Source organism: Triticum dicoccoides, chromosome 5B, assembly GCF_002162155.2.
Source record: "Triticum dicoccoides isolate Atlit2015 ecotype Zavitan chromosome 5B, WEW_v2.0, whole genome shotgun sequence".
In the NCBI taxonomy this organism is placed as follows: Eukaryota; Viridiplantae; Streptophyta; class Magnoliopsida; order Poales; family Poaceae; genus Triticum; species Triticum dicoccoides.
This window is the reverse complement of record NC_041389.1, coordinates 45392900-45401227: the sequence shown is the minus strand read 5'-3', so window position 1 is coordinate 45401227 and position 8328 is coordinate 45392900.

The following is an 8328-nucleotide window of genomic DNA, read 5'->3' as shown; positions in this document are numbered from 1 at the left end:
TTCTGCTGAAAACAACGTTAGTCCGGGTTAGTTCCATTCAAATCATGCAAGTTAGAGTCCAAAATAAGGGCAAAAGTGTTTGGAAAAGTAGATACGACAGAGACGTATCAAGTCCCCCAAGCTTAAACCTTTGCTTGTCCTCAAGCAATTCAGTTGATAAACTGAAAGTGATAAAGAAAAACTTTTACAAACTCTGTTTGCTCTTGTTGTTGTAAATATGTAAAGCTAGCATTCAAGTTTCCAGCAAAGATTATAACTAACCACATTCACAATAACACTTAGGTCTCATGTTTACTCATGTCAATGTCATAATCAACTAGCGAGCAATAATAATAAAACTCGGATGACAACTCTTTCTCAAAACAATCATAATATGATATAACAAGATGGTATCTCGCTAGCCCTTTCTGAGACCGCAAAACATAAATGCAGAGCACCTTTAAAGATCAAGGACCCACTAAACATTGTAATTCATGGTAAAAGAGATCCAGTCATAGTCATACCCAATATAAACTAATAGTAATGCATGCAAATGATAGTGGTGCTCTCCAGCGGGTGCTTTTTAATAAGAGGGTGATGACTCAACATAAAAGTAAATAGATAGGCCCCTCGCAGAGGGAAGCAGGGATTTGTAGAGGTGCCAGAGCTCGATTTTTAAAACAGAGATAATAGCATTTTGAGCGGTATACTTTCATTGTCAACATAACAACTATGAGATCTCGATATCTTCCATGCTACACACATTATAGGCGGGTCCCAAACAGAATGGTAAAGTTTTATACTCCCCCTCCACCAACAAGCATCAATCCATGGCTTGCCCGAAACAACGGGTGCCTCAAACTAACAACAATCCTGGGGGAGTTTTCTTTAATTATTTTGATTTGATTTGCGCATGGGACTGGGCATCCCGGTGACCATCCATTTTCTCGTGAATAAGGAGTGGAGTCCACTCCTCTTGAGAATAACCCGCCTAGCATGGAAGATACAGACAACCCTAGTTGATACATCAGCTGTTCGAGCATACAAAATAGAATTTCATTTGAAGGTTTGGAGTTTGGCACATACAAATTTACTTGGAATGGCAGGTAGATACCGCATATAGGAAGGTATGGTGGACTCATGGAATAACTTTGGGGTTTATGGAGTTTGGATGCACAAGCAGTATTCCCGCTTAATACAAGTGAAGGCTAGAAAAAGACTGGGAAGCGACCAACTGAGAGAGCGACAACAGTCATGAACATGCATTACAATTAATAGACACTGAGTGCAAGCATGAGTAGGATATAATCCACCATGAACCTAAATATCATGAAGGCTATGTTGATTTTGTTTCAACTACATGCGTGAACATGTGCTAAGTCGAGTCACTCAATTCATTCAAAGGAGGATACCACCCTATCATACTGCATCACAACCATTCTAATAGCATCTTGGCACGCAAGGTAAACCATTATAAGCTCCTATCTAATTAAGCATGGCATAAGCAACTATGATCTCTAATTGTCATTGCAAACATGTTTATTCATAATAGGCTGAATCAGGAACGATTAGCTAATCATATTTACAACAACAAGAGAGGTCGAGTTCATACCATCTCCTCTTATTCCAATCATTTCATCATATATCATCATCATTGCCTTTCACTTGCACGACCGAACAATGTGGATAATAATAATAGTGCACGTGCATTGGACTAAGCTGGAATCTGCAAACATTCATTTCAAGAGAGAAGACAAAGTAATATGGGCTCTTGGTTAAAGTAAATCAATTATGCATATGAGAGCCACTTAGACATTTTCATTATGGTCTTCTCCTCTCGACCCCCAAAGGAAAGAAAAGAAATAAAACTATTTACACGGGAAAGCTCCCAACAAGAAAAAGAAGAACGAGAAATCTTTTTGAGTTTTTCTTTTAGTTATTACTACTACAGGCATGGAAATTAAACTAACTAATATTTTTGGTTTTTCTTAAGGTTTATCTAACACACAAGAAGAAAGCAGGAAAATAAAATAAACTAGCATGGATAGTACAATGAAAGAGTATGAGCACCGACACTAGAATGAGTGTGTGAACATGAATGTAAAGTTGGTGAAGAATACGTACTCCCCCAAGCTTAGGCTTTTGGCCTAAGTTGGTCTATGGCCATGGGTCAGAGCTACTCCCTCCGGTGTACTGAGGTGCATCATCTGGCTACCACTGGCTGGCAAACTCCTCCAGATTCCACTGATAAAAGGATGGTCGATAAGGGTCAAGTTGTGGTTCCGGATCAGGCTCTGTGCTGATATCTGGCCTTGGTAAGCATGCGCGGCCTCCCGTAAGACGAGAAACATGCCTGAAGATAAATCAAACAAAGAGGGTGCAAGCAGGATAATAGTTTCACTGTGTTTCTTATGATATCTCAAATTATACTTAAGCATATTCTCATCATTTGTAACAATAAACTCATGTGATACAATGATCTTGTAATCTAGAAAAGTAGGGGCAACAGTTTTTCTTCTCCCTCATAGTGCCTAATAGGTATCTTGAAGTGTTTAGCAAGGTGTGAAGCATAGATACCTCCAAAAATGGGCCCCTTAGTACGGTTCATGCTTAATCTTTTAGCAATAATAGCGCCCATATTAAAAGTGTTATCACATAATAAAGCGTGGAACAAAATGATAATATCAGGAACACTAAGGTTTCCACAGTTTCCACGACCAATTAATCATCGACTAGCAAATATTGCAAAGTAGTGTAAAACAGGAGATTGTATGCTAGTTATTCGTGCATCAGAAACTTTCCTCGTTTCCCCTACAGTGATAGTGTCAATAAATCCTTCCACATCCTTATGATGCGATTCCTCTAAGCTGCCCCCGAAGGGTATCTTGCAAACTATCCAAAATTCGTATAGTGACATCTCCCTATCAACATCATATAATTTAAACTCTACTGAAGGAGGTGATTTCTTAGGATAAAAGTAGAAGTTTTGCACGAAAGTATTGGTGAGTAAGAGATACTGTTCAAGTTGGTTGTGGAGGAAGTCGGTGAGGCCCGCATTATCAACGAAAGAATAGAAATCATCATATATCCTGGCTGCTCTCTATAAATCATCACAAGGCCATTCACACGGCCGTACTTCCGCCACACAAGGGAGATTATACTTGGGCTTTTCATTCTTCTTAGTTTGTTTATCCTTAGAACCTTGGCTAGAAGATCCCCTCAAGAAGAATCTCTTCATCATTTTCTGAAAATATCTGAAATTTTTAGTGACTCGAAATAAAAGTGAAACAAACTTAATATAATTGATAGCAACTACTCCCATAAGTGCCTAGAGCCTCTATCATGCATTAGAATTACTTGGGACCTCATAAATTTAACAAGCAAGCTCAAGAGCAGGGTTACCTAAGCAGCAAGAATGTGCAATGAATAAAGCACTAGAACAAAAACTAATTGGATCATTGGAGGAGTCACATACCAAAGAACAATGCCCCAAAGCAGTTTTTTGAATGGAGCTTTGAGCAAGGAGATCGAAAATGGCAGCAAAACAAGCAAGAACTCGTGCTTGAGCTAGGTAGTGATTTTTTTGGGAGGAAGATGAAGTGTGTGGGTGCAGGAATAAGTGGAGGGGAGCCACCATGGGCCCACGAGGCAGGGGCACGCCCTGTAGGGGTGGGCGTGCGCTGGACCCTTGTGGCCAGGTGCTTGCTCCCCCTGCAGTGTTCTCAGTGCCAAATATTCTCAAATATTCCAGAAAAAATCATATTAAATTGGCATGACATTTGGAGAACTTTTATTTTCGGGATATTTTATATTGCATAGATAATTCAGAAATTAGACATAATAATATATTTCTACTTTATTTATTCTAATTACAGAAAGTAAAGAGAGGGTACAGAAGGTTGTGCCTTCGAACTTCATCCATCTCATGCTCATCAAAAGGAATCCACTAACAAGGTTGATCAAGTCTTGTTAACAAACTCATTCCGAATCACATGAAACTAGAGAAATTTCAAAGTGACACTAGGTTACCTCAACGGGGATATGAACATCCCCAATAATAAGAATATCATACCTTTTCTTTGAAGTAGGAAGAGGAAATTCAAAACCTCCAAATATAATTGATGGAATTTTCCCAATAGAATTTATGCTGTGAACTTGAGGTTGTTTCCTCGGAAAATGAACCGTATGCTAATTACCATTTACATGAAAGGTGACATTGCCTTTGTTGCAATCAATAACATCACCCGCCGTATTTAAAAAGGGTCTACCAAGGATAATCGACATACTGTCGTCCTCAGGAATATCAAGAATGACAAAGTCTGTTAAGATAGTAACATTTGCAACAACAACAGGCACGTCCTCACAAATACCGACAAGTATAGCAGTTGATTTATCGGCCATTTGCAAGGATATCTCAGTAGGTGTCAACTTACTTAATTCAAGTCTAAGGTATAAGGAAAGAGGCATAACACTAACACCGGCTCCTAGATCACATAAGGCAGTTTTAACATAATTTCTTTTGATGGAGCATGGTATAGTGGGTACTCCGGGATCACCAAGTTTCTTAGGTATTCCACCCTTAAAAGTATAGTTGGCAAGAATGGTGGACATTTCAGCTTCAGGTATTTTTCTTTTATTTGTAATGATATCTTTCATGTATTTAGCATAAGGGTTTGTTTTAAGCACATCGGTTAAGCGCATACGTAAGAAGATAGGTCTAATGATTTCGGCAAAGCGCTCAAAGTCCTCATCATCCTTTTTCTTGGATGGTTTAGGAGGAAAAGGAATGGGTTTCTGAAACCATGGTTCTCTTTCCCTACCATGCTTCCTAGCAACGAAGTCTCTCTTATCATATCCTTGATTTCTTGATGGTGGTTTATCAAGATCAACAGCAGGTTCAATTTCTATATTGTTGTTATTGCTAGATTGAGCATCTACATGAACATCATTATTAGCATTATCATTAGGTTCATGTTCATCTCCAGATTGTGTTTCAGCATCAGAGATAGAAATATCATTAGGATTCTCAGATGTTTCTGCAATAGGTTCACTAGAAGCATGCAAAGTCCTATCATTTTTCTTTTTCTTATTTTTAGAATGACTAGGAGCATCTAAATTATTTTCTAAGAATCTTGTTCAATTCTCTTAGGGTGGCCTTCAGGATACAAAGGTTCCTGAGTCATTTTACCAGTTCTAGTAGCCACTCTAATAGCAAAGTCATGTTTATTATTTAGTTCATCAAGCAATTTATTCTGAGCCTTAAGTACTTGTTTTGCTTGAGTGGCGACCATAGAAACGTGTTTACTAGTGAGTTTAAGTTCAACCTTAACTCTAGACATATAATCACTCAAGCGCCCAATCATATAAGCATTAATTTTCAATTGTCTACTAACCTAATCATTGAAATTTGCTTGTGTAGGAGATATCCCTAGAGGCAATAATAAATGCTATTATTTATCTCCATGTTCATAATTATGTTTGTGTTCCATGCTATAACTGCTGTGGTTCCCGAGCCCGTATATCCATAAAGGCTCTAGGGAAAACCCATGTGCACGTGTGGAATAATAAATGGTAAAATGTATTCCTAGTCATGCCTCTAAGACTAGCTCAAGTGTTGCATGATGATTATGTTTTCCCAATCATGGGCATGTCTATGCTAGCAACTTTGAGGGCACAATGTTAAGAGAACAATTGTGTTGAATCGACCCGGATTGATGTTATGCTATGAGATTCATTCATCATAAGTTAATGGTAAATACTCCCTCCATTCCTAAATATAGGGTGTATAGTTTTTGGCACGGAAATTAAAGAATGCACATGGAGGGAAAATTTCACAAGTTTTGGGTGAGATTACACCCGACTAATTGACATGAGTAAATAGAGGAGCTTACCTTATATAAGGAAATGTAATCAAATTCCTAAAACAATATTCAAACGAGTGGTGCAACTCAATGCACCTTATATTTCGGATTTTTTTCTCAAAAATCTATACACCTTATATCAAGGAACGGAGGGAGTAACATAGAGATGGTTAACGTTTGCATGATTCCTTAGACCATGAGAGTATCGAGTTTCTTCATGCTTGCTTCATGAACTTTGGGGTTTGTTAAACGTCATCCGTAAATGGGTGGCTATTACGGCGGCTTACGGGTTCATGGAAAAGTATGTCAAGTAACTTGATAGCTCAAGACTGGGATTTGATCCTCCGACAATGGAGAGATATTCTCGGGCCCTCTTGGTGTTACAGTATCGATCATCGTCTGGCCGGACACAGTGTGATTTGATCACAGGGATGCCGGAACACGAAAACGAGAAAAGAGAACAAAACCACTAACGAGGTAACTAGCATAGTGGACAAGTTTTTGATCCAAGGGGATGCAAGTAAATCTCACCTCGGGTCTTTGTAACATATCGCGAAGCAACAGGAATAGCACACGACAACTGGAGGTTCACTCGAATATTCATTCGTGTGGGTATAGGGGTCAATATGGGTGTCCACGGCTCCGATGTTGATCATTGATCGGAAAGTGTTCCGGTCATGTCTATGCTTCACTGAACCTATAGGGTCACACGCTTAAGGGTCATCTATCTGCTGAATACTAGACATGGAGTCTGAGAGAAATTTGCCGAAAAAGTTTTGGAGACAATGGAAGAGTTCCGGAGAGAGAATAGCGAAATAGTTTCGTAATACTGAAAAGTTATTTTGAGATATACCATTAAGTCAAATTGGTTTCGGGACACGCCTAATAATTCTTGGAGGGTGCCAGAATTATTCTGGAAACTTCTCGGAATTTTTGGGAATAAAAACCGAAAATGTTTCGGAGCTGCCGGTACCGCTTTGGTTGTTTTTCGCAGATGAAATTCACTAATCTGAAATTGTTTTAGAACGAATCCAAAATCATTTTAGTGGGTACTGGAATTATTCTAAGACCCAGAGAAATATTTTCGGATTTAATGGACGTGAAAAATTGTCTTCATGAATAGTGAAAACGCATTCTTGTTTGCTTTTCGTAGATGAAAATCACTAAACCAAAATTGTTTCAGAATGCATTGAAAATTAGTTTAGTGGGTTCTGAGCCCACATAAATATTTTCAGTTCAAACGGACGCTGAAAAATGTTGTCATGAATAGTGAAAGTGCTTTTTGCTTGGCTTCTTGGAGAAGCCACCTTGAGGGCCTTTTGGTATTATCCCCTTGGCTTCTTGGAGAAGCCACCCTTGGGCTTGGATTATAAATAGGGGTGGAGGGGGCTGCCTAAAGAGACTCTCTTTCTCACATACAAGTGCCATGCATGATCTGGCTTCTCTTTCCCTCCCAGCGAAATAGTTTCATAGAGCCAAATGGCTGTCTGGGTTCCGGCAGGAACTGGTTCTGGACAGCGAAGTCCTGCCGGATAGATGACACCGTATGTGCAACTCTGTAGAGAGAATGTAGTTTCGGTCTTAGTTCATGAGTGCCTCCCAAAGGGCTGTCCGTTTGACCATCCGAGTTTCGAAGGTCCTCCCGAAGGGCTGTTTGAGTGACCGTTCGAGTTTCGAAGGTCCTCCCGAAGGGCTGTCCGCGATACCGTCCGGGGGCTGTTCGACCGTCTCCCAGAGGGCTGTCTGAGGAGCAGATGAGGGTATACATCCTCACGGTTGGGAGGTTGTAAATCCTAGCTGCGGGGATCTGCACCGTCGATCGTCATCGACTCTACTTCCCGCTGCGCTACGAGTCGGTAACGAAAAAGATGAAACCTTGTATGCAGTCTCCATAGTGGTCCTGGGCCGGTGCATAGGTTGGAAATTTTTTGTTTTCTGCTGCGTTACCCTTCAGTGGTATCATGAGCCGTGCTATGCGTAGATGCAGGTTGCGATCTAGAATACATAGAGATGTATGGGTATTGCATAATATAATTAGGTAGTACTACTGGAATCAGCTACTTTGCCATCTGCCAGCTCTTTGCCGTCAGCTAGCAGACGGCAAAGAAGCTCTTTGCCATCAGCTACCCAAAAGAAGACGGCAAAGAACTGGCTGATGGCAAAGAAAGCCTTTGCCATCAGCCTGTTCTTTGCCGTCCGCTAGCTGACGGCAAAGAATCTTTGCCGTCCGCTAGCAGACGGCAAAGAGGGAGGGGGGGGGGCACTGAGGAGCTGGTTAAAAAATACTTAACGCCCCCCCGCTTTGCCGTCCGCCGCAGACGGCAAATATGAACAAAAGCGGACGGCAAAGGAGGGCGGACGGCAAAGGCTACCCTAACTAACCTAACTAACGGCCGAGCCTCCTCTCCCGCCCGTTACTCATCTCTCTCCATCGACCTCCTCCGCCCCCGCCCCCGCCGCCCCCGCCCCCGCCGCCCGGCGCCGCCCC